At 36.4% G+C, this 21,171-nt stretch overlaps 1 long non-coding RNA gene and 1 pseudogene across 10 annotated transcripts in view; both read left to right on the forward strand.

Moving 5' to 3' along the window:
- Window positions 1-21,171, forward strand: part of LOC146398985 (uncharacterized) — a 97,345-nt gene that overhangs the window by 69,069 nt on the left and 7,105 nt on the right. For 2 of the 10 annotated variants that reach the window (XR_014818324.1, XR_014818325.1), the window contains one exon: window positions 15,976-16,040. The exons of 7 other annotated variants lie outside the window; for them this stretch is intronic. This is a non-coding gene — a long non-coding RNA (uncharacterized LOC146398985). Of the gene's footprint in view, window positions 1-14,483; window positions 14,546-15,975; window positions 16,041-21,171 lie in introns of all 10 variants that reach the window. One more of the 10 variants, XR_014818327.1, reaches the window with a different exon arrangement.
- Window positions 15,118-16,038, forward strand: LOC110258754 (olfactory receptor 4A47-like; annotated as a pseudogene).

Raw genomic sequence — 21,171 nt, forward strand, 5'->3', positions numbered from 1 at the left:
TTCCTAACAAATTATCCAGATGTTTCTAAGCAGGTAATTTGTGCACACACATTGAATAACAGTGCTATAGACTGCATTTGCATCCTCAATCTACTAATGGATCAAGTGATTAAGACATTTCCTGGGGGTTATCTTTCATATCAGATGCTGTGAGAATCATGAAATTTTCAATTCCTCATAAATCACACAATGCAAATTCAATACATTTGCAATCATAAAACAAAAATATGATGTTTTAAGAAAATAGAACTTCTTTGGTGTTTATGTCCCATCTTCTAGTTCTATACTTTTTTTGTTTTTGTTTTTGTTTTGTGTTTTTTTAGGGCCACACCTGTGGCATATGGAAGTTCCCAGGCTAGGTTGGAGTCCAGGCTGTAGCTGCCAGCCTATTGCACAGCCACAGCAATGTGGGATCTGAGATGTATTTGTGACCTACACCACAGCTTATGGCAATGCCAGATCCTTAACCAACTGAGTGAGATTATGGATCAAACCCACATCCTCATGGATATCATTGGGTTCATTATCACTGAGCCACAACAGGAACATATATTTCTTTAAACTTTTGCTATATCTGGTCTCTTTTCCCCAATGCTTCCAAAAGGAGGGTCTATCATATATTCTTGCTGAATTATTTGGAATAAACTTAATTGTTTTAATCTGAATTTGTCATTCATATTTAGTACATTGTTTTCACAATTATTCTGTGTGAAGGAGGTTTTTATGCATCACTTTACATGCACATTTTGGAGTAATGGATGATAGGGTTTAATATGGTATAATTGTTAAGAGAATAGTCTTTGATTAAGATAATTTTGAGATGAAAACTTGGTGTTGCCATATACAGTGTGAGCTTTGGCAAATCAAACCTCTTTAAATTCGAGTTAAAGGAGAATGATAGAATTATTAGCAGGATTAAATATTTCTTGTAGATGTTTTATTGCCAACAAATGTTCCATAGCTATTAGCTATCACAAACATTACTGGAGTCTCTGTACATATATAGAATCATTTATTAATCTAATGTTTTTGAGCATTAGAAAGGATAATGCATAATTTCTCTGAACCTGATGTGATGAATGATACTTTGAGGTGACTGGTTTTGTAGAATTTCTTGGCAGCTGAAGTGATTCTCAACATCCTTGGCTATTACAGTACCACTCTCCTGGTTTTTCTGATTCCCATTGGCCTCATGCCTCATAGGATTTGGGAATGATACATTTTTGGGTATGATTTTCTCATGATTAAAGGCCAAATAGGTCATTTTATGAACTTCAGATAGAGAGTGTAAGCAACCAGAATTTGAAGAGATACTCATTTAGAGGAGGTAATAAGGTGAAATGACAAGAGCAGACTCAAGTTAGATTCCCTGGGTTTTAATGTCATCAGGGAAAGCTATTTAACATTCCTATCCCATATACCTATAAACACAGTAACAAATGTGTTTATTTCATAATGTTTTGGGACCAAGTAAGTGGGTTTATGTATATTAAGAGCTTAAGAAATTTCCTGGCATATAGTAAACACTACAGGGAATTTTGCCTTTAACACTTTTAAAGAGGCTTTGCTGACTTCCAGGACTTAGGAGCAGAGCAGCATGGTTCTTGCTGTTCCATGTGAACTTGGGAGAGTGTGTATTTTGCTTTTGTTGGGTGATGTAGCCTGTAGATGTCAGTTAACTGATGTTGAGTTTAGTTATGTCTTTACTGATTTTATGGCTGCTAGATTTGTCCATTTCTGATAATGGATTTTTGAAGACTCTCACTATAGTTAACTTACTAAGTTGATGCATTTTTTAATTGTCTTAATTATGAGAGTGTATGTCAGTGTAAGCAGAATTTTATCCAGATCTTCTGTTTTATTAACTACTACATCCATAGCATAGAACCTGGCACAAAATGGTTGCTCAATTTTAAAAAAAATAATAAATGATTTGATAAATAGTTATTAAAACTACCTTGGAGATTAAATTTTCACATGTTCAATCTCACACTTATACAAAATACATTGAGTCTTAGGTTAAAAAAAATGTCTTGCTATGGCACAGTGCAGAAACGGTAAACTCATTTTCACTGGACTAAAATTGCAGGGCTGATATTTTCAGCTGGCAATGGCTCCATAATCATTCTGAAGCTATTTTTTCTCCTTGTTACACCTTCATTCCCCTAGTTATGCAATGTGATTGGTTTATCAGTTATTTCTTAAATATGTAAATGTTCTTTTAAAATTTGATAGAAAAATCCTCAGTGAATTTAATTAAGCAAAAATCTCTTTTGGACATATTCCAACTTCAGCACTCCATGATTAACATCATTAGAAGGTATAAAATCTTCATGATCTTTGCTCATATTTAGTAGAAGATGCTGTCCTCTTAAGAATAAGGAAATTATTTCAGGAAATGTCTAAACCATGATATAAAGAGGTACAAAGATACCCTCTCCAAATCTCAAGTATAACTATTTGGATATAGCCACACGATTCAATGAGACTGGCTAAACCTCTGAATAGTAGTTATGCTTTATTGATATTACTACAAAATATCTGATAAGATAAAGAGTTCACTAGTATATTGACTACTTGCTATTTTCACATGTACACATAAAGTGACATAGGATTTTTTTTTTTTGCATTTCTGATAAATTTTCTTAATGGGAATTTTTTTAGTATTCCTTCTTTCACCATGACTCCTACATGCTACAATGCAAAAGACAATGTTCTGAAATATTTAAAAGCTTCTGTGGAGGAGTTCCAATCATGGCATACTGGAAACTAATCTGAGTAGGAACCATGAGATTGTGGGTTTGATCCCTGGCCTCACTCAGTGGTTTAAGGATCTAGTATTGCTGTGGCTGTGGTGTACACTGGCAGCCGAAGCTCTGGTTTGACCCCTAGCCTGGGAACCTTAATATGCCATGGGTGAGGCCCTAAAAAGGACAAAAAAGTCTGTGGAGAAAATGGGCAGATATAGTCATATGGAATCAAATATACCCTCAAAGAATAATGCAGCTTGTTTCCCTCTGTGAGGAAAGCAGATGGAAGAGAGATTTCCAGTGCTTTATGTGTGAGATAAAAGTCCTCATTCAAATTGTTGTTGAGCTTTAACATTTAATAGTGGAAAACAGGCTTTGAAGTTGTGTATATTTCTTTATCACAGTACATATAAAACTATATCACTTGAGTGTCTAAGAACTGAAAAAATTAAAAAAAAAATTCTGCAGATAGTACAGAGCCTTTGAAATAAATAAAACTTAGATTCTAATTCCATGTTTGTCACTTAAAAACATGTAACTTTGGGAAAGTTAATTTTAAATGAGTCAGGTTTTTTTTAGTATAAAATGGAGATAATAATTCTTCTTGTTGTGAACATAAAATGTGATACATTAAATGTAATTATGCATAATTATATCTTTTTTTGGCCTCTTGCCATTTCTTGGGCCACTCGCATGGCATATGGAGGTTCCTAGGCTAGGGGTCTAATTGGAGCTGTAGCTGCCAGCCTACACCAGAGCCACAGCAACGCAGGATCTGAGCTGCATCTGCAACCTACAGCACAGCTCACAGCAACACTGGATCACTAACCCACTCAGCAAGGCCAGGGATCAAACCCACAACCTCGTGGTTCCTAGTCGGATTCATCAACCACTGTGCCACCACGGGAACTCCATAATTATATCTTTTATGTATATGTATATATGCAATGTATAACTGATTGTGTATTTATAACACGTAAGTATGCATCAGCATAACATTTGAACATGATATTGCAAAACAACTGTAATTATATTCTTACAAATGTAGTATTTACTTTCATTACATTTTCAGTCTATTTCAATGGAAATAATGTCATAAAAGTAACTGTTTCCCTTACAATGTTGTTTTCCATTTCAGAAGGATATAAACTTGTGATTCATGCTGATATGTTTAAATTGAATCTTTTGATATTTTATAAGAAAATGAACTTCTTTGGAGGTTCTAGCAGGGGAGTGCAACTATGCATATACCCTTGACTGAAGACTGGTCCTCCTCTATTGAGGATGGTTATCGTTTTTGACCAAGCATGCAGCTTTGGGAGGGATGTGCTTGGAGGAGTGAGGGAGGAAGGGGCCACCTGCCTAGCCAGACAGATCAACTGAATCAACCCTGATGATCAGTGGGGTGACAGATGTTGCTGCCAGATAACCCTCACATTTCAAGTATCTTCTCTGACCACAATGGTATGAAAGTAGAAATCAACCACAGGAAAAGAAATGAGAAAAAAAACTACTACATGAAGACTAAACAACATGCTATGAAAAAACCAATGGGCCAAAGAGGAAATCAAGAAGAAAATTAAAAAAAAAATACCTCAAGACAAATGATAATGAAGGCAAAACCTATCAAAATCTATGGGATGCCACAAAAGCAGTGCTCAGAGGGAAATTCATACCAATACAGGCCTTCCTCAAAAAAGAAGAAAGATCTCAAAGTGACAAATTAACCCACCACATAAATGAATTAGAAAAAGAAGAACAAAGAAGACCTAAAGTCAGCAGAATGAAGGAAATCATAGAGAGCAAAGAGGACATCAATAATATAGAGATTCAAAAAACAATAATGAAAATTAATAAAACCAAAGCTGGTTATTTGAAAAGATAAACAAAATTGACAAACCCCTGGCTAGACTCACTAAGAAGAGGAGAGAACGAACCCAAATAAACAAAATAAGAAATGAAAAATGAGAAATCAGAACGGATAATGCATAAATAAAAAAAAAATAAGAGAATACTATGAACAACTGTATGCTAACAAATTTGACAATCTGGAAGAAATGGACAATTTTCTAGAATCTTACAGCCTGCCAAAACTGAATCAAGAAGAACAGATCAACTGAACAGGCCAATCACTAGAAATGTAATTGAATATGTCATGAAAACACTCCCTACAAATAAAAGTCCAGGATCAGATGGCTTCACAGGCAAATTCTATCAAACATATAAAGAGGATCTGGTGCCCATCCTCCTTAAAATTTCCCACAAGGTTGAGGAAGAAGGAACACTCCCAAAGACATTCTTTGATGCCACCATCACCCTAACTCCAAAACCAGAGAAAGATGCAACAAAAAGGAACACTATCAGCCAATATCTTTGATGAATATAGATACAAAAATTCTCAACAAAATTTTAGCCAACTGAATCCAACAACATATCAAAAAGGTAGTACACCATGACAAGGCAGGGTTCATCCCAGGTTCATAAGGATGGTTCAACATACACAAAACAATGAATGTCATACACCACATTAACAAAAGCAAAGTCAAAAACCACAGGATCATCTCAATAGATACAGAGAAAACATTTGACAAAGTCTGACATCCATTTATCATAAAAAATCTTCACCAAAGTGGGTATAGAGGGAACAATTCTTAATATAATCAAAGCCATTTTTGACAAACCCACAGCCACTATAATACTCAATAGAGAAAAATTGAAAGCCTTCCCACTAAAACCTTGAACAAGGAAGGGATGTCCACTCTTGCCACTGCTATTCAACATAGTTTTGGAAGTCCTAGCCACAACAATCAGAAAATCAAAAGAAATAAATCTATCCAAAAAAGGAGAGAAGAGATAAAACTGTCACTGTATGCAGATGACATGATACTATACATAGAAAACCCTAAAGACTCAACCCAAAATCTACTTGAACTGAGTAACAAATTCAGCAAAGTAGCAGGATATTACATTCACATTCAGAAATCAGTCATGTTTCTGTTTACTAACAATGAAATATTAGAAAAGGAATACAAAAATATAATACTTTTTATTTTTTTATTTTTATTTTTTATTTTCCCACTGTACATCAAGGGGATCAAGTTATCCTTACATGTTTACATTACAATTACATTTTTACCCCACCCTTTCTTCTGTTGCAACATGAGTATCTAGACAAAGTTCTCAATGCTACTCAGCAGGATCTCCTTGTAAATCTATTCTAAGTTGTGACTGATAAGCCCAAACTCCCAATACCTCCCACTCCCTCCCCCTCCAATCAGGCAGCCACAAGTCTTTTCTCCAAGTCCATGATTTTCTTTTCTGAGGAGATGTTCATTTGTGCTGGATATTAGATTCCAGTTATAAGTGATATGATATGGTATTTGTCTTTGTCTTTCTGGCTCATTTCACTCAGTATGAGAGTCTCCAGTTCCATCCATGTTGCTGCAAATGGCAGTATGCCATTCTTTTTTATGGCTTAGTAGTATTCCATTGTGCATATATACCACTTCTTCCTAATCCAATCATCTGTGGATGGATGTTTGGGCTTTTTTCCATGTCCTGGCTATTGTGAATAGTGCTGCAATGAACATGCGGGTGCATGTGTCTCTTTTAAGTAGAGTTTCATCTGGATATATGCGCAAGAGTGGGATTGCAGGGTCATATGGAAGTTCTATGTATAGATTTCTAAGGTATCTCCAAACTGTTCGCCATAGTAGCTGTACCAGTTTACATTCCCACCAACAGTGCAGGAGGGTTCCCTTTTCTCCACAGCCCCTTCAGCACTTGTTATTTCTGGACTTATTAATGAGTGCCATTCTGAATGGTGTGAGGTGGTATCTCATCGTATTTTTGATTTGCATTCCTCTTATAATCAGCGATGTTGAACATTTTTATATGTGTTTGCTGTCCATCTGTATACCTTCCCTAGAGAAATGTCTATTCAGGTCTTTTGCCCATTTTTCCCATTGGTTGATTGGATTTTTTGCTGTTGGGTTGTATGAATTGTTTAATATTCTAGAGATTAAGCCCTTGTTGGTTGCATCATTTGAAACTATTTTCTGCCATTCTGAAAGTTGACTTTTTGTTTTCTTTTGGGTTTCCTTTGCTGTGCAAAATCTTTTCAGTTTGATTAGGTCCCATAGGTTTATTTTTGCTCTGATTTCTTTTGCTTTGGGAGACTGACCTGAGAAAATATCCATGATGTTGATGTCAAAGAGTGTTTTGCCTATGTTTTCTTCTAGGAGTTTGATGGTGCCCTGTCTAATATTTAGGTCTTTCATCCACTTTGAGTTTATTTTTGTGCATGGTGTGAGGGTGTGTTCTAGTTTCATTGCTTTGCATGCAGCTGTCCAGGTTTCCCAGCAATGCTTGCTGAATAGACTTTCTTTTTCCCATTTTATGTTCTTGCCTCCCTTGTCAAAGATTAATTGACCATAGGTGTCAGGGTTTATGTCCAGGTTCTCTATTCTGTTCCACTGGTCTCTCTGTCTGTTTTGATACCAGTACCACACTGTTTTGATGACTGTGGCTTTGTAATATTTCTTGAAGTCTGGGAGAGTTATGCCCGCTGCTTACTTTTTGTTTCTCAGGATTGCTTTGGCAATTCTGGGTCTTTTGTGGATCCATATGAATTTTTGGATAGTTTGTTCTAGTTCTGTGAAAAATGTCATGGGTAATTTGATAGGGATTGCACTGAATCTGTAGATGGCTTTGGGTAGTATGCCCATTGTTACAATATTGATTTTTCCAATCCAGGAACATGGAATATCTTTCCATTTCTTTCCATCTTCTTTGATTTCTTTGATTAAGGTTTTATAGTTTTCGGCATATAGGTCCTTTACCTCCTTGGTCAGGTGTATTCCGAGGTATTTGATTTTGTGAGGTGCACTTTTAAAAGGTATTGTATTTTTGTATTCCTTTTCTAATACTCCATTGCTGGTATACAGAAATGCGACTGACTTTTGAATGTTAATCTTCTAGCCTCCTACTTTGCTGAATTTATTAATCAGTTCCAGGAGATTTTGGGTTGAGTCCTTAGGGTTTTCTATGTATATGTCATCTGCATACAGTGACAGTTTTATCTCTTCTCTTCCTATATGGCTGCCTTTTATTTCTTTTGGTTGTCTAATTGCTGTGGCTAGGACTTCCAAAACTATGTTGAATAGTAGTGGGGAGAGTGGGCACTCCTGCCTTGTCCCAGATTTGAGTGAGAAGGCTTTCAGTTTTTCCCCATTAAGGACTATATCTACTGTGGGCTTGTCATAAATGGCTTTGATTATGTTCAGGAATGTTCCCTCTATACCCACTTTGGCGAGGATCTTGATCATGAATGGATGTTGGACATTGTCAAATGCTTTTCTGCACCTCTTGAGATGATCAAATGATTTTTGACTTCTCTTTTGTTTATGCAGTGTATGACATTCATTGATTTGTGTATGTTGAACCATCCTTGTGAACCTGGGATGAACCCTGCCTGGTCATGGTGTATAAATTTTTTGATATGTTGTTGGATTCGGTTGGCTAAGATTTTGTTGAGGATTTTTGCATCCATATTCATCAAAGATATTGGCCGATAGTTTTTTTTTTTTTTTTTTTGGTGGTATCTCTGTCTGGTTTTGGAATTAGGATGATGGTGGAATCACAGAATGACTTTGGGAGTATTCCTTCTTCTTCAACCTTTTGAAAGAGTTTAAGGAGGTTGGGCACATGTTTCTCTTTATATGTTTGATAGAATTCGCCTGTAAAGCCATCTGGTCCTGGACTTTTATTTGTAGGGAGTGTTTTTATGACATCTTCAATTTCATTTCTGGTGATCAGTCTGTTCAGTTGGTCTGTTTCTTCTTGATTCAGTTTTGGCAGGCTGTAAGATTCTAGAAAATTGTCCATTTCTTCCAGATTGTCAAACTTATTGCCATATAGTTGTTCATAGTATTCTCTTATGGTTATTTATATTTCTGTGGTATCTGTTGTGATTTCTCCTTTTTCATTTCTTATTTTGGTTATTTGGTTTCTTTCTCTCCTCTTTTTAGTGAGTCTGGCTAGGGGGTTGTCAATTTTCTTTATCTTTTCAATGAAGCAGCTCTTGGTTTTCATTAATTTTCTCTATTGTTTTTTGAATCTCTATTTTATTGATTTCTTCTTTGATCTTTATAATTTCCTTCCTTCTGCTGACTTTAGGTCTTTTTTGTTCTTTTTTTAATTTTTTAGGTGGAGGGTTAAGTTTTCAATTTGGGATCTTTCTTCTTTTTTGAGAAAGGCCTGATTTGCTATAAATTTCCCTCCGAGCACTGCTTTCGCAGCCTCCCATAGATTTTGAGAGGTTGTATCTTCATTATCCTTTGTTTCAAGGTATTTTTTACTGTCCTTCTCTATTTCCTCACTGACTCATTGGTTTTTTAGTAGCATGTTATTTAGTCTCCATGTAGTAGTTTTTTTTTCTCTTTCCTTTTCCCATGGTTGATTTCTAATTTCATGGCATCGTGGTCAGAGAAGATACTTGAGATAATTTCTATGCTCCTAAATTAATTGAGGTTAGCTTTCTTTCCCAATATGTGGTTGATTCTTCAGAATGTTCGATGTGCATTTGAGAAGAATGTGTATTCTGGTTTTTTTTGGATGTAGTATCCTGAAGATATCAATTAAGTCTAACTTTTCTATTGTTTCCTTCAAGATCGCTGTTGCTTTATTGTTTTTCTGTCTAGAGGATCTGTCCATTGGTGTGAGGGGGGTATTTAGGTCTCCTACTATGATTGTATTCCCATCGACTTCTCCCTTTATGTCTGTTAATATTTGTTGTATGTATCTGGGTGCTCCTGGATTTGGGGCATATATGTTGACGATAGTAACATCCTCTCCTTGGATGGATCCCTTAATCATTAGATTGTGTCTTTCTTTGTCTTTCTTTATGTCTTTTGTTTTAAAGTCTATTTTTTTCTGATATGAGTGTTGCAACTCCTGTTTTCCTGTCATATCTATTGGCGTGAAATATTTTTCCCCACCCTTTCACTTTCAATCTATAAGTATCATTTGTCCTAAGGTGAGTTTCTTGTAGGCAGCATATTGAAGGTTTTTGCCTTTTTATCCACTCAGCCACGCTGTGTCTTTTGATTGGGGCATTCAGTCCATTGACATTTAAGGTGCTAATTGATAGATGATTATTTATTGCCATTTTGAACCTCGTGTTCCAGTTGATTCTATGGTTCTCCACTCTTCCTTTCTTTTTTTGGTTGACTGATCTCCAGTTATTTTCTCCTTGAGTGTTTTTTTCTTTTCATTTTTTGTGAGTGCAATGTTTGGTTTTGGCTTGTGCTTGCCCTATTTTTTGAGTATGCTAACCCCTTCCTATAATTGTGTGTTTTAGCCTGATGATCTTGTAGGTTCAAACACTTCATTACTGTACTGAATTTACGAAGTGAAACAAACAAACAAAAAAAGGGCTCTATTTATTTCCTAACATCCCTTTCCCACATTTTATGATTTTGATGACTCTTTTTTTTCTTTTTAATTTTATTTTATTTGGAACATGTTCATGATTAAATCTGTATGCTGGCTTTTTTGAGTGACTGCTCTCTGTTTGTCGTTTCCTCAATCCTCGAACTTCCTCTTTTTTATTTTTCTTTTTCTTCCCTTTCATTTGGTTTAGAGAAGCCCTTTCAGTATTTCTTTTAGCCTGGGTTTTGTATTGGTGTATTCTTTTAGCTTTTGTTTGCTGGAGAAAATTTTTATTTCCCCTTCTATTTTAAATGTTATTCTTGCTGGATAGAGTATTCTAGGTTGCATATTATTTTTTTCCTTTTAGCACTTTAAATATCTCTTGTCATTCCCTCCTGGCCTGTAGAGTTTCTGTAGCAAAGTCAGCTGATAATCTTATGGGGGTTTCCTTGCAGGTAACATTCTGCTTTTCTCTTGCTGCCTTTAGGATCCTCTCTTTATCACTAACTTTTGTCATTTCTTTTTATAATGTGTCTTGGTGTGGGTCTATTTGGGTTCAACTTGTTTGGGGCCCTCTGTGCTTCCTGTATCTTGAGCTAAGTATCCTTTAGGTTTGGGAAGTTTCCAGTGATAATTTCTTCAAGGATATTTTCCATCCCCATATCTTTTTCTACTCCTTCTGGAATTCCTATTAGGCATAGATTGGCCTGCTTTATATTATCCCATAGGTCTCATATATTGCTTTCCTATTTTTTCATTTGGTTTTCTGTCTGCTGACCTGATTGGGTGATTTCCATTATTTTACCACCCACATACCTAATTTGTTCTTCTGCATTATTCATTCTGGTTTTTACTGCCCGTAGTTCAGTTTGTATCTCTGCAAATGAATTTTTGTGTTTTTCTTGGCTCCTCCTTATATTTTCTAGTTCCTTTCTGAGGGTGTGTGCATTACTGTTCCTATCTTCTCTTAATTCCTTCAGTATCTTCACTATTTCTCTTTTGAACTCCAGGTCTGTCAGGCTGCAGAGATCTGTTTCACTGTTGACTGTTTTAGGTGAGTTCTCCTGTTCATTTGACAGGGGGTGGTTTCTCAGCTTCTTCATCTTTCTTGTTGTTTTCTTTTTCTTGGTGGAGTTTTCCTCCTGATGGCTGGGCAGTGTTTGCCTTGGCACTGCCGTGGAATGTTTCCTGAGGGCTGGTGTTGTTGGTCAGTCTTTTTTGAGGCAGTGTGGCTTTTCTGGAGTATTGGTGGAGCTAACAGGTTCTCTCTGAAGCAAAGGAGGACTTCCTGAGGGCAGAGAGGACTGGGAAGTCCATACCATGATTGTAGCAGGTTTCACTCCACCAGGCAGAACTTGTTCTGGTGTTTTTAGGCTGTGGGGTTCTTGCAGGAGGTTGGCGGTGTTGGGCAGCTCTTCCTCATGAGTGCAGCATCCCCTGAGGGCTGGAGCAGCTATCTGGGTCACTGAGAACCCAAGAGGCTCTTCCCTAGGGCAGCCCAACTCAGAAGGACGGCCTGAGAATGTAGGTGGATCTTTTCACAGCTGGCCAAGCTTGTTGTAGCTTTTCTGGGCTGCAGGGGGTCTTGCCTGGAGCTGGCAGTCCTATGCAGCTGATCCGTGAGAGCTAGGCATGCCCCTGAGGGCTTGGGTGGCCAGCTGGGCCGCTGAAAACCCAAGAGGCTCTTCCCAGGGCAGGCTGACTTGAAAAGACTGTCTGAGAATTAGGCAAATCTTTTCACGGTCTGGCTAGACTTGTTCTAGCTTTTCTGGGCTGCAGGCCTTTTCTGGGGGCTGGTGGTATTTTGGTGCTGCTCTGTGGAAGTGTAGCCCCTCCTCAGGGCAAGCAGGCCTGTGCAGGGACAGGCCCTGCAGTGGTAAGTTTCAGGCAATTGTTGAGGTCAGCCCTCCCAGATGGCAGGCAGCCCCAGGTCCGGTGAGTGCACAGGGGGTGGCGGGGGTGGGGGGAGGGGATGCACTGGGAAGCACAGCTTTCTGCTAGCTAGTGGGCCGGTAAGCTTGCTGTGTCATGGGGAGTATTCTATGGGGACCCACCCCTTCTTCTCTCCCCTCCTCAGCATGGGCGCAGACCATGGCCTATCCATTTTAAATGTAATAGTTTACATATACAAACCCCAAAATCCCTCTCCATCCCACTCCATCCCACGTCCTTCTTGGCAACCACAGGTCTGATATTTATATCTATAGGAGTGTTTCTGTTTTGTACATAGGTTCACTTCTGCCACACTTCAGATTCCACATATATGTGATATCATCTGTTACTTCTCTTTGTTGTTCTGATTTAATCAATACTATGAGAACCTCTAGTTGGATTTGCTTGTTTTTTTTTGATACATCATCCTAACATGGTAAACATTTGTTTTTTCTTTGGCACCATGGAATTTCTTTCAAATAATATACAGTCCAAATAAAAACCTTCTGAATAATCAGAAAACTCCATGGAGAAAATGGACAGATATTTGAATGAAATAAAGTATTTCCTTAAGTATGAAATCTTCTTTTTTCCCTTTGTTGTCAAACTGGATGAAAGAATAATTCCATGTATTTATGAGTAATTTAAAAAACCTTCCTTCAGGTAAGTAGGAGCCTCCACAAGATAAGACTAAAGAGTTAATACTGGAAACCAGGCTTCGCAATTGTGTGACTTTATTATGTAAGAAACTAAAGCACTTTGAAATAAACCAAATTTAGAGTCCATTTCTAGTTTTATTATTTAAAAATATATGATATTGGGTAAATTAATAGAGATGCTCTGAGTCTCAATTTCTTCAAATATGAAATGGGGATTAGAGTTCTCGCTACTTGCAGTTTTTTTTTTTTTTTTTTTGTCTTTTTTTGCCTTTTCTAGGGCCATTCCTATGGCATATGGAGGTTCCCAGGCTAGGGGGCTAATTGGAGCTGTAGCACCAGCCTACACCAGAACCATAGCAACATGGGATCTGTGCTGCATCTGTGACCTACACCATAGCTAATGGCAACACCAGACCTTTAACACACTGAGCAAAGCCATGGATCATACCTGCAACCTCATGGTTCCTAGTTGGATTCATTAACCACTGTGCCATTATGGGGACTCCAACTTGCTGATATTTAATGTGATACACTAAATTATGGGTGCATGACTGGAATCCACTGCAGTAAATTTGAGCAGTGGAATGACATAATGAGATAATTTAAGAGTATTTAATTTAAGAGTATTTAATTTAAGAGTATCAATTGGGATGCTTTGGGAGAATAAGTTTTTGGTAGATAGAATAAAAGTGAAGAGACATAGCAAGAGGCTATTGTAGTGGGCCAGAAAAGAAATAGGGCAGTAGAAAATGATAAAATTTGTGTAATAATAGGAAAATAGAGACAATATTATCTAACAGTCAATAAATAGATATGAGAGCAATAAAGCAGTGAAGAACACTGTGAGATTGTTTTGTCTGAACAATCATGTGGAAGGTGTTAGCATTTAAGGAGATGGGGAATACATTTTGTTATTGTAAACAATTTTATGTTTAACTTTATAAATACTAAATTGATATCCAAATCAAAATGTCCAAAATTGGAGATGCTGCATACACAGGTTTGATAATTAAGGGAGGGAGAGGGGATGGAGACACAAAACTGAATTGCTTCAGTCTTTATTGGTCATTAAAAGGAAGAATATCCACCTAAAGACCCTATGAGATGTCAAGAAGTTTGGAGATAATTCAGGACAGTGATATTCCATTCATTGTTTGATCTCTCCGACAGGATTATGTAAATCACCTCATGTGGGTCTCAAGTATTACACTTTTGTGACTTTATAAGTGCTATACTTTTTCATGGAATTCTTTTACCATCTTTTTATCCTTTTTTATGAAAAATTTAAAGGTGTTAAATTTTTAAACTGCTATGTAATAAATTACATTTTTCAAATTGAGATATCATTGGTTTGCTATGTTAATACTGTGTTAAAGTGACAAAAACACACACACATATACACATTATTTTTCTCTTTTAATTGAAGTGTAGTTGATTTACAATGTTGTGCTAATGTCAGCTGTACAGCAAAATGACCCAGTCATAATATATATAAACATTCCTTTTCTCATATTATCTTCCATCTTCTGTCACAAGAGCCTTAATATAGTTCTCTATGCTATACAGTAGGACCTCATGGACTATCCATTCTAAATGTAATAGTTTGCATCTATTAAACCAAACTCTCACTACATCCCACTCCCTCCCTCCTCCCCCTTGGAAACCACAAGTCTGCATTCCATGTCTGAGTCTGTTTCTGTTTTGTGGATAGGCTTGGCAACCTGGATGCAATAGAGATTCCCATACCAACTGAAGTAAGTCAGAAAGACAAAGGTAAATACCATACAATATTGCTTATATGTGAAATATAAAATATAGTACAGATACATTATTTTCTAAAATACCCTTTCCATTATGTTAGTCATAGAATAATGAATATTGTTCTCAGTGTCATACAGTAGAAAGTTGTTTATCCCCTCCATGTATAGCAGATGTAAGCCAAGTTTTTTATTCTTTCAGTTAAGAATAATTCAGGTGAAGCATGACTTCTTCTTGGAAGCTTTCTCTGATTCCAGCTTTATATATATATATATATATATATATATATAGATTATATATATATATATTGATTATAAGCGCTCTGTGAATGGACATTTAATGGCACTCATTACATGGATCTGGAATTGCCTGATTCCTCATTATGTATCATATCACTGAGCATAGGAAACTTGGCCTTATTCAGCTTGGTAACCACAATATATATGATATATTCGACACAGATACACTCCATACATGTCTTTCTAATGAATCAATAAATAAAATTTTTTAATGCAATGAAGTGTTTCCCCCCTTGTTTTATAGGTTAACTGCTTTTAATATGTGAATTTGGCTCTTGTACAGACTAGATGGAATCAAGAAACAATGTGACACACTTTGTCCTCCTGGGCCTCACACATAACCCAAATGAGCAAAAATCCTTTTTGTAATGTTCTTACTGTTCTACACTTTGACCATGGAGGGCAACCTGCACTTCGTTGTGACTATAACTATCAGTAATACTATGGGCTCACCAATATACTTTTTTCTTGCTGGTTTATCATGTATGGATCTCACATTTTCTTCTTCTATTACCCCTAGATTGATTTCAGACCTGTTCTTTGGGTAAAATACCATATCCTTCAAATCCTGTATGATCCAGCTCTTTACCAAACACTTTTTTGGTGGGTCAGAGACTGTACTTCAATTGGTGTTTGCCTATGACTGCTTGTGGGCATCTGTATGCCTTTGCATTATTTGGTTATCATGAGGCAAATGATGTGTGTTGTGCTGCTGCTGGTGTCTTGGGTTTGAAGTTTTCTGCACTCAGTAATTCAACTTAGCACTATCTATGGGCATTCTTTCTGTGGCCCCAATGTCATTGATCACTATATATGTGAAATGTACCCCTTATTGAAACTTGTCTGTACTGACACCTATGTGACTGGGTTCCTAGTGGTGGCCAATGAGTGGCTGATCTCTTCTATTTCACTTCTGCTCTTACTCATTTCCTATGCAGTCTTCTTGGGCTTTCTAAAGAACCTGAGCCAGCAAGGGAGGCAGAAAGACCTCCAGACCTGTGGTTCCTGCCTGCATCACCATGGTTGACTGCTTCTTTGTTCCTTGTATTTTCATGTATGTAAGACCAGTTATGACCTTTCCCACTGACAAATCATTGATGTGTTTTATACAATTGTAACCCCTATGTTGAATCCATTAATCTACAGTATAAGGAATTATAAGCTGACTAATGCTATGAAGACGCTCTGGAGAAAAAGCATCATATCTTATAGTAAGTAAGTTTGACATTCAGTATAACACTTAACATTAGGTTCCATTTCATTAGAATGCATAAGCCATTAAATCTGATTCTGATTTATTCTTCAAAGAGTTTATGATAATTATAATTAAAAAACACAATAGCTGTACTTTCATGCTGGGATGTAAGGTTCATAATTACCTTTATTTCACTGTACCTAGAAATGAATAAGACTATAGAATGAGGTGCCAATAATACTTAATTACTGTTGAGATTATTATATAGTTGCACTGATTTTTAATCATATTATGTATTTGTCTTTTCAACTCTTTTCAGAAACAGTATGATATTAGATTATTGTAATTTAAGTTAATTTTTTATTTATACAGTTTAAAATATATAATTGTATATATGCTGAACTCTTTACTATATTCTGGTTGTATTACATACAAATTTTTTAGTTAAATTCTTTTGTTTACAAGAAAAATTGAAGTATAATAGACAATAACAAATGGCATGAATGAAAAACCAGGAGTTCCCGTCGTGGCGCAGTGGTTAACGAATCCGACTAGGAACCATGAGGTTGTGGGTTCGGTCCCTGCCCTTGCTCAGTGGGTTAACCATCCGGCATTGCCGTGAGCTGTGGTGTAGGTTGCAGACGTGGCTCGGATCCCACGTTGCTGTGGCTCTGGCGTAGGCTGGTGGCTACAGCTCCGATTCGACCCCTAGCCTGGGAACCTCCATATGCCGTGGGAGAGGCTCAAGAAATAGCAACAACAACAACAACAACAACAAAAATCTAAAAAAAAAAAAAAGAAAAAAAGAAAAACCAAACAATACAGTATAAAGTTCAGAAAAAATTTCTTATGTTTCTCTCAGCATTTCCTCCAGTCTTTATTCTCAGAGTTAGGTCCTAACTTTGTTAATTTTAATCTGGTAATAATCTTTGCAAATATGAGTGTGGTTAACATATATATATATTTTTTTTCCTTGTTATATGTTTTTAACTTTTTATACTATGCATAATTCATTTGCATGTCTATTTTGTTTAGATTTTATATTTTTTTCCATCTTATTTAGAAAAACAAATTCCATTTAAGTCATGCCAAGATTCAACTCTTTTTTAGCATCTAATTTTAAAGCATTTTTTATGTCATTTTATATTAAAACTTTTGAATCATCTTGAATATATTTTGATATAGGTGTTAAATATGGACCAAATTTTAGTTGTTTCTATAAATTTTAGTTAAAAAATAATCACATAATTATCATTTTGCTATTGATTTTAAACCCAGACTATTTTATCCTGAATTTCAATGTATTTAGATCCAATTCAAGATTCTATTCTTTTTAAGTGATCTCTTCACATGTGCAGGTTGACACACAATATAATTGCTGTGATGAAAAACACATTTTGATATGTGAGAAGATTAGCAGTTCCTGATTATACTTCTTTTTCAGAATAATGCCTGGACTTACATATTCCTATACCAAAATTACTAAAAATAAAATATTTCAAGTATAAATAACATAAATACCTTTAAAATTTAAATTAATTTTTTTCAATTGGTTTTATTTTAAAAACTTGGTTAAAGTGTTCTTTTTTTCCAAAATTAGAGTGTCTGGCTATATATTTTTTATTTCATTTCATTTTATCATTTTTATTTAATTTTTAAATTTATTTTATTTCCCCAGTACTTTATATTTTTTCTAATGTACAGCATGGTGACCCATTTACGCAGACATGTATACATTATTTTTTCTCACATTATCCTGCTCCATCATAAGTGACTAGACATAGTTCCCAGAGCTACACAGCAGGATCTCAATGCTAATCCGTTCCAAAGGCAATAGTCTGCATCTATTAACCCCAAGCTCTCAATCCATCCCACTCCCTCCCCCACCCTTTTAGCAACCACAAGTCTGTTCTCCAAGTCCATGAATTTATTTTTTGTAGAAATGTTCATTTGTACTATATATTAGATTCAAGATATTAGTGATATCATATGGTATTTGCCTTTCTCTTTCAGAGTTACTTCAGTCAGTACCAGAGTCTCTAGTTCCATCCATGTTGCTGCGAAGAGCATAATTTTATTCATTTTTATGGCTCAGTAGAATTCTATTGTGCATATATATCACTTCTTCCTAATCTGATTATCTGTCAATGGACATTTGGGTTGTTTCCATGTCTTCGCTATTGTGAATAGTGCTGCAATTAACATGAGAGTGCATGTGTCTTTTTGAAGGAATGTTTTGTCCAGATATATGCCCAAGTGGGATTGCTGGGTCATATAGTACTTATATGTATAGTTTTCTGAGGTACATCCATACTGTTTTCCATAGTGGTTTTACTAGCTTACATTCCCACCTACAGTGCAAGAGGGTTTCCTTTTGTCCAGACCATCTCCAGCATTTGTTATTTGTGGACTTATTAATGAGTGCCATTCTGACTGGTGTGAAGTGGTACCTCATGGTAGTTTTGATTTGCATTTCTCTAATTATCAGTGATGCTGAGCATTTTTTCATGTGCTTGTTGGCCATCTGCACATCTTCCTTGCAGAAATGACTCTTCAGGTCTTTTGCCCATTTTTCTATTGGGTTGTTGGATTTTTTGATGTTGAGTTGTATAAGTTTTTTGTATATTTTAGGCATGAAGCCCTTGTCAGTTGCACCATTTGAAATTATTTTCTCCCATTCTATAAGTTGTCGTTTTGTTTTCTTTTTGGCTTCCTTTGCTGTGCAAAAGCTTTTCAGTTTCATGAGGTCCCATTGTTTTATTTTTCCTTTTTTTCTGTTGCTTTGGGAGACTGACCTGATAAATTTAAAATAGTTAAATCACAAAACAATGCTAACTTTTTATTTTCAGTAAAATATAATTAGAGAGATTAATTTCAGAGGAGTTTATACCTTTCGGGTATTAAAAACTGTTGTCCAGTCAGAATATATATTTTCAGTTAAAAAGTTGTCTTTTACATTCCCAGACTGTTTAAACTTATTCCTTGTATATGGCTGCTGTCCTTCATTCATGGCCTCTACAATTCTAGTTGATACCTTCTGTAAGAATAATTCATCTCTTTATGGCTCTTCAGAACTCAAGACTTTTTTTCTTCTTCTTCTTTCCAGGGCCACACCCACAGCATGTGGAAGATTCCAGATTAGGGGTTGAATCAGAGCTGTAGCTGCTGACCTACACCACATCCACAGCAACATCAGATCTGTGCTGTGTCTGCAACCTACACCATAGCTCACAGCAATGCCTGAAACTTTACCCACTGAACAAGGCCAGGGATCAAACCTGCATCATCATGGGTGCTAATCAGATTTATTTCCACTGAGACATGACGCAAACTCCCAGAACTCAAGTCTTTGATGAGAATATTTTGGTGCTTCTGAGATCATTCTGCCCCACAGTGGTCTCCAATGACTGCTATATGGACATTTTCACAACTGTGTTCTATGAAACCATCACGAGCGACAGAAACGTGGCTTCCTCTTTCAAATGACCGGAGCTATAGGGTTTCTCCTTGCAACCACTCAAATCCTCTTCACAGTGTGGCTGCCCACCTGTGGTTCCAAAGTTATTGGCCATTAAATATGACCTAAACCCTTTATTGAAACTTGATACTTATACTCTTGGTCTCTGTTGCTGCCCACAGTGAGTTCATTTACTTGTTAAAATATTTTCCCTTGATGGGCTCCTCTGGGGTCATCTTGTGCCCCCCAGGACCTATAGCTTGGAGATAAAATGCAAAGTCCTCTCTACCTGTGTCTCACATCACTGTCATCACAGTGATCATCTTAGCCTCTGTGCCCTAATGATTTGTATATTTGTACCCAACCACCACCATATCTATTGATAAAGCTATGGCTACACTTTACATCAAGATAGCACCTTGGTTAAACTTCTTAAGCCTACACATTCTGAGAAATTTAGAGCTGAAAAATTCTCTGAGGACATTCTGGAGTGAAAAAGTGACTTCAAGAAATGACCATAATATAAAATAACTTTGGCATTTATTTATTTATTCATTTTCACCTTTTTTCTAGGGCTGCACCCATGGCATATGGGGGTTGCCAGGCTCCAGGTTGAACCAGAGCTATAGCTGTTGGCCTACACCACAGCCACAACAATGCAGGATCTGAGCCATGTCTGCCTACAGCACATCCACAGCAATGAAGGATCCAAGCCATGTCTCTGACCTACAACACAGCTCAAAACAATGCCAGATCCCTAACCCACTGTGTGAGGCCAGTCATGGAACCCACTACCTCATGGTTCCTAGTGAGGTTTGATTCTGCTGCAGTACCACAATGGGAATTTTGACCAATTGATGATATCACCTCAGTTCTTAAGTTTATTTTAAAAATTGTGGCCAAATATGTGTAACAAAATTTACCATTTTAACCATTTTAAGGAGCATTGAGTCAATTCACATTGTTAAGCCATCACCACTGTCCAATTCCAAAACTTTTCCCACATCCCAAACTGAAACTCCATACCCATTAAACGAAATTCCTCATTTCTTCTCACTGAGACCCAGACAACCACCATTCTACTTTCTGTCAATAAATATGACTACTTTCAATGTCTCATGCAAGTGGAATCATACAATGCTTGTTTTTGTGTGTATGTGTGATTTCATTTTTCATTTATTATAATGTTCTTGGGACCTTTGTTGAAAATTATGCAAATGCATACACAAAGTTTTATTTCTAGGCTTTCTATTATAGCCCATTATTCTGTATGACCATGTCTATTCCAATACTAGTCCTGTGATTACCACAAGTTTGTAGTTGGTTTTATAATGAGAAAGTATGACCTCTGCAACTTTCTACTCCTTTTTCAAGATTGTTTTGGCAATTTGGATGTTCTTGGGAATGTGTATGAATTTTAACATGGGCTTTTTAATTTCTCACAAAAAAGAACACAGATTTTGATAGGGATTGCACTGAATTTTCCAATCACTTGAGTTTGTATTCACATCTTAGTACTATTAAATATTCCAGATCACAAATTTCTTCCTATATATGTGTGTTCTCTAATATCTTTTAACAATGTTTTATAGTTTTTCATGTACAAGACCTTTGTCTCCTTGGTTAAGTTTATTCTAAAGTATTTTATTCTTTTTGATGCTGTTGTAAGTGGAATTATTGTCTTACTTTC

Source organism: Sus scrofa, chromosome 10 (genome assembly GCF_054392235.1).
Source record: "Sus scrofa isolate SSC_HxYL_T2T_F1_AM1 chromosome 10, Sscrofa_HxYL_maternal_Yorkshire_Landrace_v2.0, whole genome shotgun sequence".
Classification (NCBI taxonomy): Eukaryota; Metazoa; Chordata; class Mammalia; order Artiodactyla; family Suidae; genus Sus; species Sus scrofa.